Below are 12,849 nucleotides of genomic sequence, written 5' to 3'. Positions count from 1 at the left end.
AAGATTTATGGAAATTTCTTAAAATGGAAGTAGCATTATCTCCTGTCATGGATAATATGTTAGATAAATTGCATGGCTTAAAGCCTGCTTTATGGAAATCATTTAAAAGTTGTGTTTTGTTTCCATTCCCATCAAAACAGATATCATGAAAATCTTTTAAAGCAGAACAAATCTTAGTTGCTGCTCCATGCAATATTTTAGATAAATTTTTTGGTGTAAAACCTTTCTTCTCAATTAAGAAACGATTCAAATACTTTTTTGTTTCGTTTATAAAACAAAAATCATGAAATTCTTTTAAACTATTCGCTGCCGCACTCAATATACCACATAAATCGCACGGCCTAAAACCCACATTGTAAAAATCCTTTAAAAGCTGTGTTTCCTTTCTTTTCTTATTAAAAGAAATATTATGCAGTTGTTTCAAAGTAAAAGAAGCACGAGCTCCTGTTCCACATAGTATAGAGGATAAGTTACTTGGTCTAAAACCTGCGTTGTAGAAGTCCTCTAAAAGCTCTGTTCTTTGTCCTTTGCTATTAAAACAAACGCTGTGCAACTCTTGAAAAGCACCTTTAGCCTTGCCTCCTGCTCTACTTAATATGCTAGACAAGTTATGCAACGTAAAGTTACTTCCCTCATCACCGACCCCTTCAATAAAATGTTTCAAACGCTGTGTTTGATTTCCTCTTGCATCAAACCAAGAGTCATATAAATCTTTAAAAGCTTCTGCAGCGTTAGCTCCTGCACCATTCAAAATACTGGACATATTAGACAGATTTATCTTCTCGTTTTCTAAAGTTTTTATATATAGTCTTTTGTTTCCTTCCTCATCAAACCAAAGATCATATAAATTTGTAAAAGTTTCAGGAGCTTTAGCTCTTGCTCCATGTAAAATACTGGAAATATTAGATAGACGTATCCCTTCCTTTTCTAACGTTTTGAAATATTGTGTTTTACCTCCTTCTTCATTAAACCAAAGATCATATAAGCCTTTAAAAGCTTCTGCAGCATTAGCTCCTGCTACATTCAAAATACTGGAAATATTAGTTAGATTTATTCCTTCTTTCTCCAGAGTTTTTAAACATTGTGTTTTACTTCCTTCTTCATCAAACCAAAGGATATGTAAGTCTTTAAAGGCTTTTGCAGCGTTAGCTCCTGCTCCACTTAAAATACTAGAAATATTACTTAGATTTATCTCCTCTCTCTCTAAAGTTTCTAGATATTGTGTTTTACTTCCTTCTTCATCGAACAAAAGGTCGTATAGGTCTTTAAAGGCTTTTGCAGCGTTAGCTCCTGCTCCACTCAAAATACTGGAAATATTACTTTGATTTATCTCTTCTTTGTCTAGAGTTTTTAGATATTGTGTTTTACTTCCTTCTTCATCAAACCATAGGTCATATAGGTCTTTAAAGGCTTTTGCAGCGTTAGCTCCTGTCACATGCAAAATACTCGACATAGTAGCTAAATTTATTCTTTCCTTCTTTAGTACCTCCAGACATATTTTCCCTTCTCCCTTAATTAAGAAACTTAAAAATTGATAAAATGCAGATATTCCTTCTCTGCCAACTACACTTCTGGCAAATTTGATTTCTTCATCAATATTTTCTACAATTTCCTGATAACTAGACCTATTATATTTTATATCTCCCAACAAATTTTCCATTATTCCCTTAGTAATAGGGCCAAATTCATGAGATTCTAACCAACGTAACGCTATTTCATGTAATTCTTCGCAATTATATGGAACATTACCCTCATCTATCCCATTTCTAATAACACTGTTCAATGCTTCCTTGTCACACTGATTAACTGCAAATATTAGTCTATCTAAAAATTTCTCTTTTATTTCTTTTTCACCCTCGCCAGAAAGTCTTCCTTCTTCTTTTTCTTTCTGCCAAAAAGGTGGCAGCTTTAACAAATTTAAAAGCCTTGTCATTTCTTTTTGCGAAAATTGATAAAGACCATTCTCATTTATACAAAAACAATCGTTAAAAATCTTATATCCTTTTTTTTTAATATTTATGTTATTGAATTGTAAAGGATAGAAATTTTTAGATCGTTCATATTTGAATTTCTTTTCTTCTGTAAGATTTAGGTCTGCATTAGTATAGATGACAAAATATTTTATATTTTCATCCTTTTCTAATTTTTCAATGAAAAGAGCGAAGCACTTATTCACAGAAAATGTATTCTTTTTCTCCTGCCGTTTAGAAGGAAATAACTGATAATAACCAATACTATTATTTGCATTGTGAGGCTTTATACAAGTAATGCTATCTTTATAATTGATAGTGACGTCAACAGATATGCCATAGTTTCTTTCCTCAAAATTGATGAGAAACATGTTTTTACGCAAGAACATATTGTGTAAGAAGGACATTAATAAATTGGATCCATATGTAATTTCAGATATATAACTTCCAAGTTTTCCATCTTTTTCTGAAGCTATTAAATCACGTAACACAATTTTTTGTAATGCTACATAACCGTCGTGAACTTTACTATTTTTCCCCATTTCACTTTTGATAATGCTGTTCAATTCTTCTCTATTAGGTTGATTAACTGCAAATACTAATTTATCCAAAAATGCTTCTTTTATTTCTTTCCGGGAATATTTCCTATCTTTTATTACTGTCTGCATAGCGGACGAAAATTCTAATCGCTTTAAAAGTTCATCTCTTATTATTTTATCTCGCGCAAATTGATAAAAACCACGCCCTTGTAGATTATCATTTGTAAAGAAAAAGTCTCTTAATATGATATCACGTTCTTCCATGCTATCAAATTTAAACGGATAAAAGTTTTTAAATCGTCCCCTTTTTAATCTGTTTCCTTTCGCAAGATTCAAGCTTGAATTAGTATAGATAACAAGGTATTCTATATCATTTGATAAATCATCTGTCTTAGAGATTAGATGTTTAACAAAACTATTAAGGTAATTATTCATGGAGAAACTTCGATTTTCTTTAGTAAATAATCTGGCATAACTAATATTATTATCTGTATAATATTTGTCTACATTTTCAATTTTTAGATGGATAGACTTCTTCTCGTAGCAAAGAACAATGTTACTAAACTTATCAATATCAGACTTTTCAAACGCTAACGATAATGAAGGATATTTATGTTTATATATGGACTTCCTTAGTAAGCAAAGAATCGACAAGTCTAATTGATACATAAGTCCAATCAATTGATGAGGAATACGTTGATAAGCATTACTCAATCCATCCCGTCTAGATCCATCTTGTAAATCGTGCCCACTTTTTGGTACCTTACTATCTTTGTCCACCATTTTTCCTTCAATTTCAGGACTTCCGCATAGAACATTTTTCAACTTTAGATTTCTTACTTCTGGACCGGAACCCATATTTCCAATGTCTTCTGCAGTAAATTCAATGTGTGGAATATATTCACAAAGTTTTCATATCCTTCTTTTACAGCATTACCCAAACATGAGCCTTTCTTCGACTGATTAACTTGTTGCGCATATTGCTTGCAACTTTCCCGTAAAGACTTTATACTGAATCCTCTACTACCTGTAATCAGATCCTCAAAACAAAAAGAAAAAAAGAAAAAAAGAAAAAAAGAAAAAAAGAAAAAAAGAAAAAAAGAAAAAAAGAAAAAGAAAACAATCTACTTTACCCGCAGCAGCTCCTATCTAAAGTCTTCAGGCAATTTCTTTCTTAATGTTTCCAAAGGTTGATTAAGCTTCTCTTGTTTCTGTTTATCCTTTACATTTTTTATCTAACTAAAAATGAAAATCGTTTCTTTAATAACAAATCATTTTAGAGCAGCAGCATCAGATGATAGATCTGGTAATCCATTTAATCCAAACATATCAAATCTACTATATTAACCAGCAGCAAAAATGATTAAAGATTATAATTAAAGGCATTATTTTATGTCGGATAATATCACTTTAATTAGTATATACTTTCATATATTTTATCATTATCGTTTTAAATCAAAACAACTACCGTGAGAACTGTTTCTAGATCAAGATTTAGAAAGGTTTTAACTATTTGTATTATTCTGCCTCCGTTGCTCTCTCTCTCTCTCTCCCTCTCTCTCTCTCTCTCTCTCTCTCTCTCTCTTTCGATGATTAGAGGAGCTTGCCAGAGACAAATATTATCTGAAGCAGAACTACATACTAAAGGAGACGATAAAGATTATTCCAACGGCGAGGGAGAAAGAGTACTGAGAAATTTCTTTGAAATTCTTTTTAATCTCTTTGAAGTAGATTTGGATCTGAAAGTCTACCAAATGCTCAAAGAGAAGAACGAAACGAACCTGATTGCTGTAACAATGAAGTTTTTGCATAATAAGCTTAAGAAATTAATCAAAAAGATTTCCAAATATGATGATTTGTGTTGGGACAAAAGGTTGGACAGAAGAGCAGGTTGCAAGACCGAGATTGCAGAATCTAAAGCCTACGTCAATGTTAGAAAAATAATATACACTTCGAAAGTTTGATTTCTAAGGAGTTCCTGTGCTTAGAGGCAAATTGAAAGGTCGAACCTAGAAGCTATACGAAAAGACTCAAAAACTTATATGCGGAACCTATACATAAACAAGTATATCGCTCAGCAACGTTTACTGCAACAATTGTAGATATTTTCGTAAACCAACAAATAGTCTCACTGTTTATTTCGGAATTGTATCGCGAGTTCCTGAATCCAGTCAAATTAGAAGAATTTTTATACTCTTACAAATTTTCATAGATTTTACAAGATTGCAAATTTTCATTGTACAACTATCATAGGAGAAACATTATATGAAAACATTGAGAAATGCTAATAAAAACGATATAATTAACAAGTTGACATATGGTGGATTAACACGTAAAGATAAAGAAAAGCCTTTTTAGCTGACGAAAAAGACAAAAGAAGGGAAAGATATTGCCGTTATTACGAAACTCTCGTTACGAGAGTTTCCATCCACAGCAGCAAACCTTACCTGGATACTGAAATTACTATAGCTGAAGAAGAAAAAAGTGACAATATTATATTGCCACTCCGCGATATTAATTACCCTTCGGGTTGTAATGCTGAGTCCGCTGCGCGACAGAGTGGACCAATATTTTTGTCCGTTTGATTAGAACGGGACAAATATTTGGTTTAGAATGTGTCACTAAACAAGGATGAACTGAAACTGACGACTGCTTGAAGACTAAGGTGATGCTGACTATCGAGTGAAGACTGGCCTTTGCCTCGGGTTTGAGCTTATATACTGGTTCGTGGATCGAATACTGGAAATTGAGTGGACATTGATGCGATGGAAGGGGATGCGGAGATGACGTAGCACGCAGTACCGCAGGTAGCAAAAACCCTGGACGGCGACCGAAGCGATGCGTACTAGCCCGTCATAAAAAATGCTGCCTATGAAGGCGTACCTTGTTTAAAGGGTGTAAATGGTTTCATTGCCGGAAGGAAAGTTATGGCATCTACGACCCTAGAAACCTAACGGACGCTACCTTTTGTCAATGGCACCTCGCTTGTTGACGGACGGGCAACTCGCCTCGTTGAGTCGGAGTTTTCCCGTCAATAAATGTTTTTTCTTCTTTTGGGGAGGTGGAAGGAAAAGGGAATTCGTCCCAGAGAAAGCTGAGCCGATGCGGCCCGAAATTCCGTGGAAGGACGGAACAAATATTACAGGTACAGAGCTTCGAGCAGGAGGCAGAGCTGGAGGCAGCTATTGCCGGCCATATAACTACATCATTTGTTTGGACAAAGATAAAAGAATACCTATCTCACTCTAACCCAGGATCGAACAAAGAAGCTCATAATCCTGTCCTTGTATACAATTTTTCTATTAATTTTTAAATTCCTACTAAATTCCTCACCTATACATTTCTACCTTTTTGCCACAACCTGCATTTTTCTTATGTATCTACGCGAAATTAAGAAACTCTTATTGTTATATTTTCTGAACGAATTAAAACATGGATACATTAATTAAGCTTGTACCCATGTATCTCGGACCAGTGCTCTCGTGACCCTGTGCATTAAGAAGTACATGGGTTAATACACGGATATATTAACTATACGTGCATACGTGCATTTAGGGTCCGGTTAAATAGGTAATGTTCATAGTTCCCATTTTTTCACATAAGAGCATTTTCTATAGAGACATAGTTCTATTCATTATTTCACTAGGATTATAGGGGGTCTTAAGGGTATTAAAAATTCCCACATCTCTAATTTTTCTATCCTCGTCAAGATTTGGAAAAACAGAAGGTAATTTCTGAATTGTTTCAATTAATTTACCTATACCATTTTTATTACCAACTTTTAACATATTGCTTTGCTCTAAAAGGGGTACTTTGACGCGATCAAAAATTAATTATACTTTAAAACAACAACAGAAAACAAATAAATACTTGAATGATATATAAGATTTTATGGTTTATTTTACGATGCTATGAACTATAAAATAACAGTGTTAATTTTGTTTCAAATGCTGTTTATTTAGGTTTTAACCGCTATCTTTCTGTATTCCTCTTTTTTAAAGATTGCTCGACGGTGTGCAGGATTCTTACCAAACGGGATTGCCTGGAACAAAAATTCAAAAGATGCTTAAAACTAAGATATATGTACATCGAACATTCCCATTTTTGTGAAAATTATCAAAATGACTGCTGTTTGTGTCTGACTTATCGAATTTGTACGAAAAATTTCTATGTTTTTTTTCTTCATAATTTCTAAAATTATTAGAAATTAGAAAGACACGGATCGTCAGTGTCTAATATATATATTATACTAAAGGCATCTGCAAAATTTCGAGGTAATCGGTTGATCTAATCTCGAGATATTTTGCACACCGTTTTTAAAAACATTGTTTTAAGAGAAACGTGTTTAAAGTTTCCGAACGTAATTTTTCATATGTTAACACTACGGCGCGCACGTGTACGTGAATCAGCTATAGGCTTCTTATTTATAAAAGCAATTTTTTTAAAAGGCTGGAATATTTTGTAGTTTATTTTTAACATTTCAAACGAACTGCTACGTTAGACAAGAAAAATTCGATTTTTTTTTTCAATTTCAAAGTGTTCAGGTCCCTTAATATATCTAACATTTCGTTTTGAAGATGATGCGACGAGGCAAAAGTTCAAATATGATGCGGCAAGGACAGAGGTCGAGGATGAGTCAAGGGTGAAATCAGTAATTTCAATGACAATAATAAAAATCGTCTGCACGTTTATTCATTATTAGAGGTCGTTTGCAGACCATTTGTAGGAAATGTAGAAATAGGGATTACATGTAGGGTTATGTCAAAGTTATGTCAATTATTAAATTAGCAATAGTATATATGTATGGGTAATAAAAACAAAAAACTTGATTAATTCATCAAATGTTTGTTGTAATATGTGCCTTTTCTGCAGAATCTCTTGCTATCCCTGCTGCCCGACAACGCATTCTCGTCTAGGCCTTGTAAACACAACACGTCAGAAATGTACCGTGTACACCTACAAAAACATATTTCAAGTGTCTTAAAGATGTTTCGAAACAGACGCCTTTAAATAATCTTGTTTCGGGCGTCGTTTCAACGTCTGGAATAAGATGTCTTAAAGAAGTCTATTTGAGCTCGTAAGACGTTTAGACTTGAAATGGACGTGTTAGACGCTAGGGAACCAGACCAATCGAAAATACACGTATAGAGCGCAAGTTAGTCGGACAGAGAGGATATGCGCTTATAGAGAACTGGACTGGCAAAGCGAGCTGTTCGCTCCCTGCCGAATTTCATATCTACAATTTTACGAATTGCTTGCTAGTTGCGTCTTTCCTCTGCAGTTTAGAAAAATGTAACACTGGGGTTCGCGTCGGTGAAGGTGGAAAAAAAGCGTTATTTTTCCCAATATATAAACTTTATTCAAACTCTATCTTAACTTATCGGTGGACGAATTAACAATTAAAATCTATTATTATAAACAAATATTTCGGAGAGACTACTCAAATAATCTTTAAAAAATTAACAAAAATAAATTATCCTGTTCTATATAACAAAATTAACATATTATTGTGGGAGAAAGCCCTTCCTTGTAGGTATCGTTAATAGCCTGTTCCATTTGCATCATCAAATCGCTTAGTTAACATCACGTGATTGCAATTCCCGTTATTAACATGATGGATCCTTTCAAACAGTGGAGAAGTCGATGATAAAATGATCGGAATATTTTCAAATTTGGCTAAAATTATCGCCATATCTCGAGCATTGTATGTATATAATTTCCTGTTCTTATTTTTGAAAGACGAATCATGCTCTTCATCGACAATAATTAACTTTATGTTTTTATAAGGTCAAAAAGGCTCAAGGAAGAAATAACTGTTTCCACTATTAAATGATTTCGATGAATTTCAGGTGTTTTCACAAGCAGAAAAATCAAGAGCGAGCTCGTGGATTATAAAATTAATTGCTCCTTTAACCAATTGTTTTGGCAAAGATTGCTACGGCCTGCATGTTTGCTGTGCTTCTTCAATTTCACGTTTTCGAACTACAAAAGGAATTACATTGGTTACTTGTACCACTTCTTCTATGTTCTTGCTATTTCTCGGGCTATCAAGATATTCTCTAGCTAACTCCTCTTTTATCTAGAAGATCCCAGAGAGCTTGTTGCTATTTTTACTACCTCCTTTGCTCTTACTCTGATTACTAGTACACTTACGGGTTTTTCTCTTAGGATCATTTTTTTTTGTGAACTATCCCAATCTTGTCTTTGGCCCGTTTCTACTAAGAAAGCAAAGGAGCTTTTTTAATTTTTTTTTACTTTTTTATATAGTATATTAAGTATCGCATTCGGCGAGCTATTTTTTATAAGATTATTTAAATAATCTGTTTTATTTCCTGCCTTATCAAAGCAAAGATCATGCAACTTTTCAAAAGTATGGCAAGTACCAAGTCCTCCTCCATATAAAATCTTAGATAAATCCTTTGGCATAAAAAGCTCTTTCTCAGCTAAGAAATGATTTAAAAATGATTCTTTATTAAAACAAGATTTATGGAAATTTCTTAAAATGGAAGTAGCATTATCTCCTGTCATGGATAATATGTTAGATAAATTGCATGGCTTAAAGCCTGCTTTATGGAAATCATTTAAAAGTTGTGTTTTGTTTCCATTCCCATCAAAACAGATATCATGAAAATCTTTTAAAGCAGAACAAATCTTAGTTGCTGCTCCATGCAATATTTTAGATAAATTTTTTGGTGTAAAACCTTTCTTCTCAATTAAGAAACGATTCAAATACTTTTTTGTTTCGTTTATAAAACAAAAATCATGAAATTCTTTTAAACTATTCGCTGCCGCACTCAATATACCACATAAATCGCACGGCCTAAAACCCACATTGTAAAAATCCTTTAAAAGCTGTGTTTCCTTTCTTTTCTTATTAAAAGAAATATTATGCAGTTGTTTCAAAGTAAAAGAAGCACGAGCTCCTGTTCCACATAGTATAGAGGATAAGTTACTTGGTCTAAAACCTGCGTTGTAGAAGTCCTCTAAAAGCTCTGTTCTTTGTCCTTTGCTATTAAAACAAACGCTGTGCAACTCTTGAAAAGCACCTTTAGCCTTGCCTCCTGCTCTACTTAATATGCTAGACAAGTTATGCAACGTAAAGTTACTTCCCTCATCACCGACCCCTTCAATAAAATGTTTCAAACGCTGTGTTTGATTTCCTCTTGCATCAAACCAAGAGTCATATAAATCTTTAAAAGCTTCTGCAGCGTTAGCTCCTGCACCATTCAAAATACTGGACATATTAGACAGATTTATCTTCTCGTTTTCTAAAGTTTTTATATATAGTCTTTTGTTTCCTTCCTCATCAAACCAAAGATCATATAAATTTGTAAAAGTTTCAGGAGCTTTAGCTCTTGCTCCATGTAAAATACTGGAAATATTAGATAGACGTATCCCTTCCTTTTCTAACGTTTTGAAATATTGTGTTTTACCTCCTTCTTCATTAAACCAAAGATCATATAAGCCTTTAAAAGCTTCTGCAGCATTAGCTCCTGCTACATTCAAAATACTGGAAATATTAGTTAGATTTATTCCTTCTTTCTCCAGAGTTTTTAAACATTGTGTTTTACTTCCTTCTTCATCAAACCAAAGGATATGTAAGTCTTTAAAGGCTTTTGCAGCGTTAGCTCCTGCTCCACTTAAAATACTAGAAATATTACTTAGATTTATCTCCTCTCTCTCTAAAGTTTCTAGATATTGTGTTTTACTTCCTTCTTCATCGAACAAAAGGTCGTATAGGTCTTTAAAGGCTTTTGCAGCGTTAGCTCCTGCTCCACTCAAAATACTGGAAATATTACTTTGATTTATCTCTTCTTTGTCTAGAGTTTTTAGATATTGTGTTTTACTTCCTTCTTCATCAAACCATAGGTCATATAGGTCTTTAAAGGCTTTTGCAGCGTTAGCTCCTGTCACATGCAAAATACTCGACATAGTAGCTAAATTTATTCTTTCCTTCTTTAGTACCTCCAGACATATTTTCCCTTCTCCCTTAATTAAGAAACTTAAAAATTGATAAAATGCAGATATTCCTTCTCTGCCAACTACACTTCTGGCAAATTTGATTTCTTCATCAATATTTTCTACAATTTCCTGATAACTAGACCTATTATATTTTATATCTCCCAACAAATTTTCCATTATTCCCTTAGTAATAGGGCCAAATTCATGAGATTCTAACCAACGTAACGCTATTTCATGTAATTCTTCGCAATTATATGGAACATTACCCTCATCTATCCCATTTCTAATAACACTGTTCAATGCTTCCTTGTCACACTGATTAACTGCAAATATTAGTCTATCTAAAAATTTCTCTTTTATTTCTTTTTCACCCTCGCCAGAAAGTCTTCCTTCTTCTTTTTCTTTCTGCCAAAAAGGTGGCAGCTTTAACAAATTTAAAAGCCTTGTCATTTCTTTTTGCGAAAATTGATAAAGACCATTCTCATTTATACAAAAACAATCGTTAAAAATCTTATATCCTTTTTTTTTAATATTTATGTTATTGAATTGTAAAGGATAGAAATTTTTAGATCGTTCATATTTGAATTTCTTTTCTTCTGTAAGATTTAGGTCTGCATTAGTATAGATGACAAAATATTTTATATTTTCATCCTTTTCTAATTTTTCAATGAAAAGAGCGAAGCACTTATTCACAGAAAATGTATTCTTTTTCTCCTGCCGTTTAGAAGGAAATAACTGATAATAACCAATACTATTATTTGCATTGTGAGGCTTTATACAAGTAATGCTATCTTTATAATTGATAGTGACGTCAACAGATATGCCATAGTTTCTTTCCTCAAAATTGATGAGAAACATGTTTTTACGCAAGAACATATTGTGTAAGAAGGACATTAATAAATTGGATCCATATGTAATTTCAGATATATAACTTCCAAGTTTTCCATCTTTTTCTGAAGCTATTAAATCACGTAACACAATTTTTTGTAATGCTACATAACCGTCGTGAACTTTACTATTTTTTCCCATTTCACTTTTGATAATGCTGTTCAATTCTTCTCTATTAGGTTGATTAACTGCAAATACTAATTTATCCAAAAATGCTTCTTTTATTTCTTTCCGGGAATATTTCCTATCTTTTATTACTGTCTGCATAGCGGACGAAAATTCTAATCGCTTTAAAAGTTCATCTCTTATTATTTTATCTCGCGCAAATTGATAAAAACCACGCCCTTGTAGATTATCATTTGTAAAGAAAAAGTCTCTTAATATGATATCACGTTCTTCCATGCTATCAAATTTAAACGGATAAAAGTTTTTAAATCGTCCCCTTTTTAATCTGTTTCCTTTCGCAAGATTCAAGCTTGAATTAGTATAGATAACAAGGTATTCTATATCATTTGATAAATCATCTGTCTTAGAGATTAGATGTTTAACAAAACTATTAAGGTAATTATTCATGGAGAAACTTCGATTTTCTTTAGTAAATAATCTGGCATAACTAATATTATTATCTGTATAATATTTGTCTACATTTTCAATTTTTAGATGGATAGACTTCTTCTCGTAGCAAAGAACAATGTTACTAAACTTATCAATATCAGACTTTTCAAACGCTAACGATAATGAAGGATATTTATGTTTATATATGGACTTCCTTAGTAAGCAAAGAATCGACAAGTCTAATTGATACATAAGTCCAATCAATTGATGAGGAATACGTTGATAAGCATTACTCAATCCATCCCGTCTAGATCCATCTTGTAAATCGTGCCCACTTTTTGGTACCTTACTATCTTTGTCCACCATTTTTCCTTCAATTTCAGGACTTCCGCATAGAACATTTTTCAACTTTAGATTTCTTACTTCTGGACCGGAACCCATATTTCCAATGTCTTCTGCAGTAAATTCAATGTGTGGAATATATTCACAAAGTTTTCATATCCTTCTTTTACAGCATTACCCAAACATGAGCCTTTCTTCGACTGATTAACTTGTTGCGCATATTGCTTGCAACTTTCCCGTAAAGACTTTATACTGAATCCTCTACTACCTGTAATCAGATCCTCAAAACAAAAAGAAAAAAAGAAAAAAAGAAAAAAAGAAAAAGAAAACAATCTACTTTACCCGCAGCAGCTCCTATCTAAAGTCTTCAGGCAATTTCTTTCTTAATGTTTCCAAAGGTTGATTAAGCTTCTCTTGTTTCTGTTTATCCTTTACATTTTTTATCTAACTAAAAATGAAAATCGTTTCTTTAATAACAAATCATTTTAGAGCAGCAGCATCAGATGATAGATCTGGTAATCCATTTAATCCAAACATATCAAATCTACTATATTAACCAGCAGCAAAAATGATTAAAGATTATAATTAAAGGC

The sequence above is a fragment of the Megalopta genalis genome, chromosome 9 (genome assembly GCF_051020955.1).
Source record: "Megalopta genalis isolate 19385.01 chromosome 9, iyMegGena1_principal, whole genome shotgun sequence".
NCBI lineage: Eukaryota > Metazoa > Arthropoda > Insecta > Hymenoptera > Halictidae > Megalopta > Megalopta genalis.
This window is presented reverse-complemented; position numbering follows the sequence as displayed.